The 12,667-nt window shown below is 40.0% G+C and overlaps 1 protein-coding gene and 1 long non-coding RNA gene across 4 annotated transcripts in view; one reads left to right on the top strand and one right to left on the bottom strand.

The window, feature by feature from the left end:
- The window catches only part of LOC308316058 (adenylate cyclase type 6-like), a 100,483-nt gene that overhangs the window by 38,681 nt on the left and 49,135 nt on the right, over positions 1 to 12,667 (bottom strand). The window lies entirely within an intron of this gene.
- Positions 10,213 to 11,577, top strand: LOC308315388. The gene is made up of 3 exons (XR_013964023.1): positions 10,213 to 10,330; positions 11,010 to 11,128; positions 11,493 to 11,577. It is a non-coding gene; the product is annotated as an uncharacterized lncRNA (long non-coding RNA).

Here is a 12,667-nt window from a genome sequence, read left to right as displayed (position 1 = left end):
AGCTGAACTGTTCTGGCGTACCATCTGACCTCATCAAACCCTGTACACTCAAGACACATGTCCAGACTTCATCAGACCCTGTACACTTGGGTCACCCGCGGGCCTAGTGGTCCAGGCTCTCTGGCCTGACAGTGCATTGCGTGTTCCAGTCCCGTTCATGACCAACCTTTACCGCTACTGTCTCTCCCCCTCTCTTTCCTGTCCGTCTGCACTGTAACTATCAATAAAAGGCATAAAAGCCAAAAGAAAACTAATACAAAAATAAAAATGCCAAAGCGCCAGCGCACGCCCAGCAGCCTGCCGTCACGCAGGTCAAGCAGACACCTCTAACCGTGGAATGTAAGCGCCTATAGTGGGCCTTTTATGGACCCCACAGCCTATAATCCCTGGATAAGGTTCCTGTCAAACTCGAGTGGAAACCTTGTATGAAAAGAATGAATACATTTGTCATTATTATTATTATTTGAAGAAAAACAAGAAAGAAAATAGTGAAAACATCCGACGCTGCTATTTTTTGTGCATTCATTTACACTATACACCCGACAGAGACGATAAGAGCCTGTCCTGATCAGTAGATGGAACAGATCAGACAAAATAAGCAATGAGCTACATCATATCACAGATTACATCATATCACAGATTACATCATATCACAGATTACAGATTATGGTTTTTTTTTTGGGACATAACAATAAGCCCTGTGCGGCTTTACCAGGTGGAACACGGGAGGCGCAATCAATAAAATGGAGCTTAAATGATTTTGACCAACTGAGTCAATTCATATTAGCCTATTATGGTGCAATTGTGTTTTTTGCACCCTTCAGAATTGGTTATTGTTGCATTAGAAAATGTACCAAGCAAGACAAATCAGTACTGTATAGGGATGGGGAGTGACAATCTGAGACCTATAGAATAATTCTTATTTCCTTATAATATCCTTAATAATCCTTTTAATTTCTACTCAGGGTGCGGGTGGAGGTTGTTTTTGGAGGGTTCTGTATAGGTAGGGAGGGGCGTGTCCGTTTTGTATGATCCGCCATGTCAAATCCAGCGGATTTGACAAGTTATGGAAATAAATAGTTTATGAACAGGTTGAAAAGTCTTCTTGCCCTGATGAAGACCTGTCGAAACATGTTGGCAGTTGCCTTTTAATTCAATAAAGGCGTTCCTCATTTTTTTAACCTTGTGTGCCCGGATCCTTCTCTTTTTTATCTCTCTCTTTCTCTCTTTTCATCCCCTTCTCTTTTTATCAGGTTGAAAAGTATCTTGCTGAAAATAAACTAATGTAGGCTATGCATATCATGTACACTACACCACAAAGACACCTATTTACCTGTCAAACTACTTCAAAAACGTCAATGACGTCCACCAGAGGGATCATCCACAAATCACGGTCAACACAGATTTGGCTCACACAACAACGGATTCGATTTCTTCTACTGCTAAAATGTGGAATGCCCTACCAACAGTGATAAAAAGATGTGCATCCCTGTATTCACCTTCAAAAGCGCTCTAAAAGAGCACTTACAGGTGGCTGCAACTTGGAACAGAGTAGTTCTACATTGCAGTATTGATACTTTATATTTACTTAAGTACTTTTCCCACCCCTGCAAGGTTGTATATACCTAACTACAGTACGAGTCTCTAGGGCCCAGACGAGGATGGGGGAGGGCTAATGGAATATTCACAAAGTTTATTTATAATTTCTCCTGCTTTATAATGGATTTAGCACAGCGGCCATTTACTTTAGCAGGAAGTCTAGCGGTCCTGACAGCCTGGTCTATATAAACATGGACTTTTAAGGCGATAGGAGACCTTTTCAATGGGCCCGTTTCAGCGAGACATAGCTCTTCATATATATGACTTAAAACCAGGGGGACAAGCGGGGACAATCTATCACATCCTTTAAACAGAATATATTTCAGGTTTGAACTCATAAGGTTATGTTTTGTGAGAAGGCCTCTGGGAATTGGTACTGGTATTTGTTATTTTTTTTCTGTGAGTCTCTGGCTCTTTGTGAGTTTGTCTGTTCTTTTGTGTTGTTGTTGTTCAAAGTTTATTTATTTATATTTTCCAAATCACATAGAAGTCAATAAGACATGCTGTATTGATACATGTACACAGTATACACGAGCCAGCATACAGTGAATACAGTGGACTACAATATGCTGCATTGAGGCGGGACATTGAGTCGGTAAGACAGCTATTTGAAGCAAACGCTACAATAAATTGTCAGTATCTTCATTGTAGCTCGGACATCGTTGCAATTAGCTCTCTCTGTCAGCAGAGGGAGACAACGGACATAAAACGTATGTATCGTAGTTTTAATAGTGGTTCTCAAAGTGCGGTCCAATTAAGGACCCTCGGGGGTCTCTGAGATGGTTCCAAATGGACACCCAAAGGTCTCCGACTTTGAAAGTGTACAAATGGAACCAAAATAGACTCTTCCGGGTCCATTTGCACATCCTCAAGAGTTATGGGGGTCATTTCAGAATCAGAATGACTGCTTAAAGCTCCTCCATGTACATACAGTATGTACCTTTCCTCTTCTAAACAGAGTCTCCTCTGCCAGTGACATTTTCACTGCTGCTAATATAGCCCGCTTGCTTACTTACGGGAGGAATTGAATGTAGACTGAATTCATTTCCAAATCTGTGTCAAACCAGAAACTAGGCCTGTCACAAATATAATATTACATAATCGCCTGATCGCAATTATTTGAGATAAGCGCAATTATCTTTTCACAATCGTCATACATTTGTATTAAAAATATTCTACTATACAGATTGGAGAAAATTACATTGTATTCACTAAAAACGTTATACATAATACAGCTTGAATGATTTCAGCCATGACAACACTTGCTGTATAGCAACAAAACATAAAGGTAGTGTTCAGGTCATCTGTGTCTCTGTTTCCTGGATCTTAAAACCTCAACCCTGACCCTCTCTCTCTCCTTTCCACTTAACCATTCTCAGCCAACACCTAACACCGACACGTTGTTCACACCATGGTGTGTGTGTGTGTGTGTGTGTGTGTGTGTGTGTGTGTGTGTGTGTGTGTCTGTGTGCGCGCGTGCGTGCACACGTGCGTGTGTGCGTGCGTGCGACCTGTAAGGTCGTCAAGGCTAGGGCAAGTGCGATAAGATGGAGTCTGAAGAGGTGGGATTTCAGACTACGGCGGAAGATTGGGAGTGAGTCTGCAGTTCTGATTGCAATGGGAAATGCATTCCATCGTTTTGGAATGCCAGAAGGGAGAAGAGTTTGGGACGTGTGGAGCGTTGTCCCTGCGTTTTTTTTTTTTTTTTTTTTACTTCCAGCATCCCTGTGTTGGTTGATTTACAGCGCGGGAGGGTTTGTAGGGTCCGATCAGACTTGCAAGATATGGGGGTGCCTGCATACCTCTGGTTGCTGATGCTCTGGTTTAGCATCAGAGTTTAGTACTTTGTGTGAGCAGCGACCGGGAGCGAATGGAGGGAGCGGAGAAGGGGGGGAGACATGTGAGAATTTTGGCTGGTTGAAGACCAAGCGAGCTGCGGCATTCTGGACCAATTGGAGAGGCTTAAGTGCGCATGCCGGTAGGCCAGTAAGGTTATAGGGTTAGGCATTTAGAAGTTAGGTTGGTGTTAAAGATGGAATGCCGTGATTTTTCACACTCCCATGTGTGGTTATAATATTCAAATATGTCTTCCCTGTACACTTCCCAGGTATACTTAATGAACTGGTGGGCCACATATAAAGATAATTTTATCACTTTCTGTTTTTAAAACAATCTTCCTCCTAGTATAATCACAGTACCTGATGATCATGTTTTAAGGGGGGAATCACAGCACTCAAGTATAACTATACTGAGCGGTGCCTACTTGGAACAATGAAAGTTGGAAATGCATTCCCCACCCAGTTATTACGTCTGTGTCCCTTAAATGGAGTTCTTTGTCAGGCATGCCCACATACATATGGAGTCATATGCAGAACATCATTGTGATGTCAGAACAGGCCAGCTCCATATATGGAGCCTGGGCAGGGGGCGGGGGCCCTGTCCACTGGTGGCGGCTCTGGACAACCGTGGGTCCACCGTCATTTTCGCAGTTGAAATCATATGATTTGTATTGCAAAACAATGGGAACTTCAAATCACAGATGGCCTACGTACTGTACGTTTACTTAAAAAGAAGAAAATGGCAGATTAAACAAGCACGACAACATTCGAGCTTGAAGCTCTGCTATTTTTATTTTGGAAACTTTTGATTGTTTATTTGTTTTTGGTTCATTCTGAAATCCCTGGAGTAATAATTCCACGATGATATATGGATAATCATAATGATATAATAATGATAACAGTGGGCTACGATTTCATAATGTTGAATGATGATGACAAGATTTAAGCTTTATGGAGGGTGTGCCTCCCTGTGTGTGGTTGTCCTCCGTGGGCGCCATGGAGAGAGAGAGAGAGCCTCCTGTGGTTGAGCTCCACATGGCCTCGCACGGTCACACCCATAGGGTGGAAGCCACATGCACTATACTTGATCATACTACACTACAGCGTCACACAACAGCATTGTCAAGTGGCAATTGTTTTATTTGAATCCTGAAAAGTAACCGTTTTGGACATTTCCACCCGACAGAGACGAGGGGAAAAAAAACATATACTGTATATAGTAATTGGAATTGGCCATAAAAAATGCCATCAAAATGTCTCAAACAGTCTCAAAATAATCCATATTTTTTAAAGGTTTTTAAAGGTTTCTAGTACCAAAGCCAAATCAAATATGATAAAGTAAAAATACATACTTTTTCTACAAGCCGTGCAGCCTATAGAGCCTATAGGCTTGTTTCCATTGTCGTCTTCTGTATAATATATCTACAGTAATAAACACCCCAAGAAGCCTTGAATTTCATGGCGATGTTTTTGTTTGTTTCTGTCAAAGCCAATCATTTGATGAGCGGGTCATCCGTCAATAGGAGACGCATTACGAGACAGTATGTTCGATGGATATGATTGGCTCAGGAATGCAACGAAAACAATGTCATTGATATAGAAAGTCTTATTTTGGGTGAACTATACTCTTACGGGTATATACTCCGGTAAATCTACTCGGTTACTGCCCGCACCACTGTGAGAGCTGTCAGGGACAGACTATCGTCCACTTAGCAGCTATTGCACACATTCCACAGCCTCCCTCCAAAGGCCGGCTGGTGGTCCCCTGCCAAGGTTCAGAGAGAGTGGGCGCAGGCGGAGCAGAAACAACAATGTTTAGACACACAGCGCGCCGCCGGGTGCACGGTGCACAGTGTCTCAGCACGTCAGGCCGAGGGAAGGCTTGGCGCTGAAACTGATCCGTGTATGCTGCCCGAGTGCCCGAGTGCCTTAACCCATTCTGACCTGAGATCAGATTCATACGAGGTTTCCACTGGACACACACTGGTCTGATTAACCCATTCTGACCTGAGATCAGATTCTAAAAAATGTCAGTCGTTCTTCGATTTTTTCAAAAATAGCAGACCTACAAGCTCGTAGCGCGCCAGTCGTTCTTCGATTTTTCCAAAATAGCAGACCTACAAGCTCGTAGCACGCCACTCGGTGGCGCGCTATGAGCTTGTAGATCGGCTATTTTTCAATAGCTAAAGCGTAACATGATGCCAACGCCAAAAGAGGTTCTCGCCCCAAAATGGGTTAACCCATTTAGACCTGGAAAGCAGTGTTGTAAAAGTAACTAAGTACATTTACTCAAGTACTGTACTTAAGTGAATGTATTGGTTGGGGTTTTTTGTACTTTTTCCGTGTTTTTTGTTTCTTGTTATGTCTTTGTCTCCTGCCCCTCCTTCCCCAAAAGGAACAGGGTCAGGGCAAAATACTAAAATATTTTGTTTTTGTCTGTTTTGTTTAGTCCTCTTTCCCCAGAAGGACCACAGCGGGAAACAAGCCTGACGGCTTTCTTGAGTCTGTATCCTTTTGAATTAATTTTCAATAAAGTTTTCAATCAATCAGTCAATCAAAAAGCCAAAGGACAATTCATCCTTTTGTCTGCCTTTCCGATTGTTGATACTTTTACTTAAGTAGAAAATGTGAGTACTTTTCCACCACTGCTGGAACATTAACCTATATACTTTTAACCCATTTAGGCCCGAAAAAAATATTTTTAAAATGTATTATTTTCTGAAAAACCTCATGTTTTTATATCAGTGGTTCTCAATATTTCATGTCAAGGACCCCAAAGGTTTTATGCAATATGCCGCCGCCCCGCATCTGAAAATATATTGTTCCAGGGGGACCTCCCCAGAAGCAAAGATTTGAGTTAAAATGTTCACTCTATATATTGAAAGATTTGAGGCAAATTTTCACGATTTCGTGCTCATATCGTGCTCATGAGCACCAAAAGGGGTTCCCGCCCAAAATGGGTTTTAATAGAGGAAAACATCTGTATAATCGTAGTTGTTATTGCATAATATCGTCACTGTCGGGCAGAAACCTCCAATCTCCAAAAGTTTTAAATGTGTATGTTGTTTCGTAAATTAAAGCCCGGCCTATACTTCACCATACAAGAATGTCGCACAAAAATAGGGAGATATACGTACAAGTGTGCTTGTAGATTGGCTGTTTCCACCGTTTTAAAAAGCGTCAGTTTCCAACTCATGACAACAATGATAAAGATCAACGATTTGAATCAAAAACACGTAAACTATATGTTTTATCGTTTTTATATACACTGTAACCTATAACTGTAAAATTAGGGTGGATTTGCAACAGTATCTTACTGTTTTTCACCAAATTGTAAAATACTGTTAAATTGTCATCTCTTTCCTGTAAATTAACATTCTATTCTGTAAATTAACATTCTATGCTGTAATTGAACTAATAACAGTAGAACCTGTTATGTAGCAGTACAATACTGTTAAATAGTCATCCCTTTCCTGTAAATTAGCATTGTATGCTGTTATTTAACTAATATGAGTAGAACCTGTTATGTAGCAGTACAATACTGTTAAATAGTCATCCCTTTCCTGTAAATTAGCATTGTATGCTGTTATTTAACTAATATGAGTAGAACCTGTTATGTAGCAGTACAATACTGTTAAATCAACAGCCTACAATGGTATAGAAGAGGAGACTGACTGGCTTGCTGGCTGACTGACTGACTGACTGACTGACTGGCTGGCTGGCTGGCTGGCTGGCTGGCTGGCTGGCTGGCTTGCTGGCTGGCTGACTGACTGTTAGACTCATATAGGTTGGAAGGAGATGGATTTTAAACTTTGTCATAGAACATCAAAGCCTTGATTGATTGATTGAAATATGTATTAACACTTTAACAGTTTGCAGAATTACAGTACATTTCAAACACAAACTCAATACAAAGACTTTAAGCAATTAAGCATTACACTTGTTTACAAGAGGGTCCACCTGTGTGTGTGTGTGTGTGTGTGTCAAGACATTTGATTAGCAACTACACACACCTGTTGCAAGGTGTCACTGTGAGCTCCTCTACTCTCCTCTCCTCTCCTCTCCTCTCCTCTCCACAAACAGACCTTTAAAACATGTTTTTTAATGTTTTTCTACGTACACTAGACGTATTCTTCATATTTGGAGCATGCCGAATTCAATGGCGGCGGTCTCAAATTTCCACGACGTTTGCAAAGGTCAAAGGTCAGCCAAAAGACTGCAAAATCTGACCATTTTCTGGAATTAATCGCTCAAGATATTTTTTTAAAATCTGAAACTTCACTCAATCCATATTGAGAGTAAGCCGGATGTAATGGCACCGGGCCTGATTTTTTAGGCCACTGATAAAGGTCAAAGATCAGCATAAAGACTGCAAAATCTGACCATTTTCTGGAATTAATCGCTCAAGATATTTTTTTAAAATCTGAAACTTCACTCAATCCATATTGAGAGTAAGCCGGATGTAATGGCACCGGGCCTGATTTTTTAGGCCACTGATAAAGGTCAAAGATCAGCAAAAAGACTGCAAAATCTGACCATTTTCTGGAATTAATCGCTCAAGATATTTTTTTAAAATCTGAAACTTCACTCAATCCATATTGAGAGTAAGCCGGATGTAATGGCACCGGGCCTGATTTTTTAGGCCACTGATAAAGGTCAAAGATCAGCAAAAAGACTGCAAAAGCGGGCAATCTTTCCCTCTCAATAACTCCACAACGATAAGGACTTGGGGTCTAATTTTTATATATGTTGTTCAGTTTTTCGAGACGATCAAGTGGATATCTTGTTTGTCCTGGTACGACACTTTTCAAAATTTCAGATCTTCCTTCAGTATGGTGTTAGGTTGTACACCTATATGTACCTTCCGAAAGTGGAGGAAGCCAACTTAGGAGTGGCGTACCGGGACAAACAAGATATCCCCTTGTTCGTCTAAAAAAACTGAACAACATATCTCGAAATCGGAATCCAACTTCTTATCGTTTTCGAGTTATTAAGCGAGATAGCGAACCTGTAACCCTAATCAATTAAGAGAACCGTATGTCCGTGTGGGAGGAAACTTATATTGGTGTTTTCAGAGCAACGAGCTGATCAAGAATCTGGTCTCGGTTTTGCTCTACGACCTCGGCAACCCTAACCCTAACCCTAGCACGTTTTGGTGGCTGGGTTAGGGTTAGAGAACAGTAAGTCTGTGTGTGAGGAGATTTATATTGATGCGTTCAGGGCGACACGCTGATCAATAATCTGGTGTTTGATTTAGTTTTCGACCATTACTTTTCCCTGTAGATACATATTTATGATTATCTCTAGGACGATTTGACAAAACTTTACAATTCTGACATATGTCAGTCTACCCTCATAATTTATGAGTCTGTCAAAAAAGAAAGTAAGTCTCTAGCACATTCCTGTCAAAAGTTATGATTTTTTAAAGAAATATAAACCAAAATACTCATTCCCAGTTCTGAGCTAGTCTGATTGCTGTCAGCTGTGCTCAATTCAATGGATTGAATGGTGACGCATGTCCCCCCCCCTCTCTCTCTGCTGTTGCATGTCAGAGTACTATATACTTCTCCAGTACAAGGGTCTATAGCCGAGGGACCATTCAGTTCACAGCTTATGCCGTTATTTTACTAGAGACTGTAATTTAACAGTAGAATGCAGTATTTTATGCAAAGCCACATGGAAATATAGGCCACACCCAGGTTTTCCCTTCAAAGTTCGTCAGTTGATTGTTGTTGGCCATGCAGTGAAGGAGCCTTGTATAATCTTTTTAGCCAACAGTTTTTTGCCAAGCAAACTAACAAAACAACACAAAAGAACAAAAGAAGAAGCATAAAGAAGACTGAGAAGAAAAGGAGACTAAGGTAAGAACGTTTCCTACAGTCTATATTTTTAAACAACATCTGCTAGCTGCTAGCAACATTGCTCAAGCTACACAACTTACTTTGCCCACTTTGGCAAATCTAACCAACTTTAACAATTTCTGAAACATCAATACATGAGCAAGATGATATCATGTGATATGTGTACATATTCTTGCTTTGATATGTTAACGTGAGGCACATGAGGACCCACAGTTGCACACCCAATGCTTCTTTTAAGTGTGTTCATCCTGCAGATGTCAAAGATTTCCAAACATACAGAACATTTAAAGTGTATAATCTTTCCCAGGGCTTGGATGGGGATTTGACTCTTGTAATTCAGCTTCTTACAACCCATTTAGGAGAAAGCCAAGATGGACTGCTGATTTTGGCTAATGTGAGTATTGATCAATTATTGTTCAATATTGTGATTGTACACATTATGCTACAACATTATTATTTTTGTCCTAATTTATTTGAACTTTTCAGTGGTCTAACACAAGTGCTGACGTCGAGGGACAATTCATCCTACCAGCCAGTCCTCGACTTGTTCTGCTTGGTATGTATTTTTGTGTAAAAAAAATGCCCTTTGTGTAAAATGAGGCAATCATAGAACCTTCATGTGAAGATGCCATGCCTTAATTGTATTTTAAGTGAAGATACATCTTGCTCAACTGAAACTGAAATGAAAAGTAGGGAGAGTCTTCTGTTCCATATGTATTTCCTGCCCTTCTACAGATCCACCTTGCAATCCAAGCAACTGCCATTTCTCATGTTTTTGAGAAATATTAAAATGGAATCAAATGAATGTTCATGATAGTAACTACTTCTGTAGTCTCAATCTAATTTCAAACTCTGTTTGTCATGGACTCATTCCCTGTAAATAGTAAATACAGCCAGTGGATGATCAGCGTTGAGGGGCACGTGATCTGTGAGGGCATTCGGGTCAGGAGTTGCTGCACTGTTTGCGGTGTTCTACATTTTCAACCTCAAGTACCAAGACGAGGCCTCCAGAACCCTGGAATTCATTCAAAGGTATCTATTGCTGGTGTAAACATCATAGGTAATCCAAGCTCAGATATATTGTATATATCTCTGCTGCCGGGAGGAAACCTCATAATAAAATGTTCATTTTTCAGGAAATGGAAATTAAGAAAACCTTATATTTTTAAAACTAAGCAATACAGCCTCATCAAAGTTGGTGTTGTAACTGTATGTCAATTACTTCCATGAGAGGGGGAGAGGTGGTGGAGTTAGTTGCTTTAGCAGACATTTTGAGGGTCCAAAGAAGTTGTCCAAAGCACTTTTTACTACTAAACCTCAAAAATTGAGTTATGAGGTTTCCTCCCAACAGCAGTGGTAATGGTAAAGATTAGGGCTCTTCAATGATTTTCAGGCTAACAAAGGACCCGTAGCTGAGAGAGATGCAGGTACCCACGCACACTACATAAACTTCATTGAATAATATTGTGTTTCAGATTAAACCTTTATAGGTAGATTCATAGACTTGTTTCACAGCAGTATCATCAGTGTTGTGTAAAATGTTGTTTGTTTGTCTTTTTTTTATACCAAACCTCTAATGCATATATCCAATCTACACACTGACAGTACAAAACGCCACAGTGTGATGCATTGTAAGCTTGTAGATCTGCTATTTTCTGTAGTACACCTATAGTATTTTGGACAAATCATTTTCCTTATTCCTTTCCCATAGATGGTTCATCCGTATTCACCCTGAAAGAGGTACCAAGGCCACCACTGGAACGGTTGTCTCCAAGAAGATGGTAGCCACACTGCTGAAAAAACTGGTTGATTTTGAGTTGGAATTCATTGGTAGGTCACAGCTACTACTGTAGCAGCACTGTAGCACATTACCAGTCTACTGATGTATGTTAATGTTAATGTAAATGTACCATTTTCAAAGCATACTTATTTACACGCACATCGATGGTGGGTGCTGGGCCAATAGTCTAGTCTAGTAGAGCTTTCACACAGGTTCTCCCAGGATCTTCACCAGGTCATTCATTCTAAAATATGCACACCTGTTCCATTATTTTTAACCCTTGTCCCCCAAATGTTTTATGTTTTTGAGAAATATTTTGTTCATCTATTAAAATGGAGTCAAATGTATGTGTATGATAGTAAATACTTCTGTAGTCTCAATCTAATTTCAAACTTTGTATTTACTATTTAACAGGGAATGAGTCCATGACAAACAGCCAGTGGATGATCAGTGTTGAGGGACACGTGATCTATGAGGGCATTCGGGTCAGGAGTTGCTGTTTTCAACTTCAAGTACCAAGACGAGGCCTTCAGAACCCTGGAATTCATTCAAAGGTATGTATTGCTGGTGTAAACCTCATAGGTAATCCAAGCTCAGATATATTGTATATATATCTGCTGCCGGGAGGAAACCACATAACTTCTAAATGAAAAATATCCATTTTATAAATATTTAAAATATTATTTATCAATATACACCCAAATTGTGTACCTCCCCTACTGTGTACCACCCACACAAACAGCAGGTGAGTCTCATCACTCTTGAGGAGCTGGGAATTTGACATTCTAGAATATACAAGTATACCAGAATACACAATATCCTTTTTAAAACCAGATGAATGGCCCTTTTAGATCTATAGGTTGGCACTTGTTACCTGACTGCAACATTGTCTGTAACTCTACACTACTGGTGTGCAACCTCTATTATATACCTCCTTTCAAAGTTTTTAATTTTGAACCTTTTTAAATGTATTTAGCAGCTACATTGTTTTGCTCAATATTTTTTGATTTTTTTTTTACAGGCACTCCTGATTGAGCCACGCGATGCAAACCAAGCCAAGGCCTCTTCCTTTCTCCATCGCTTCCCAATGTCTCCCTTTCATGTTAAGTATTTGCACTTCAACTGTGATGCATTGCTGTTAAAATGATTGTATTGATGCTGCATATTAATATTGCGTATGACGCAGATGATGCTGTTACCTCTCATGTTAAGTATTTTGCATGTTGGCTAGACTGATACAATGCTGTTAAAAGATTGTTCTTGATGCTGCTGTATTAATATTGCATTATAATGCAGATGCCGTTTTTGCCATGTCCTGTCATTCAGGATTTTAAATGACAGTTTGTTAATTTAAACTGTTTATCTTTTATTTATTGTTTTTTTGGGGGGTTAATTGAGACTGTTTGCTCATTGTCTACCCATGCATGAGTCTGTCAGTCAGTCTGTCATTTATTATTGATTGCATTTAAAATAATAGAAAAAAGTTTTAATGGAGACTATTGTTGAATAGCAGCTTTAATAATAAACCAACTGTGTTGAATATCTATACCTGTGTGTTTTGTATTAGTTGTATATCAATAATTTAATTT

This window comes from Protomyctophum bolini (assembly GCF_963924005.1).
Source record: "Protomyctophum bolini genome assembly, chromosome: 5".
NCBI lineage: Eukaryota > Metazoa > Chordata > Actinopteri > Myctophiformes > Myctophidae > Protomyctophum > Protomyctophum bolini.
The sequence above is the reverse complement of the archived record's forward strand: the minus strand, read 5'-3'. Positions and strand labels throughout refer to the sequence as shown.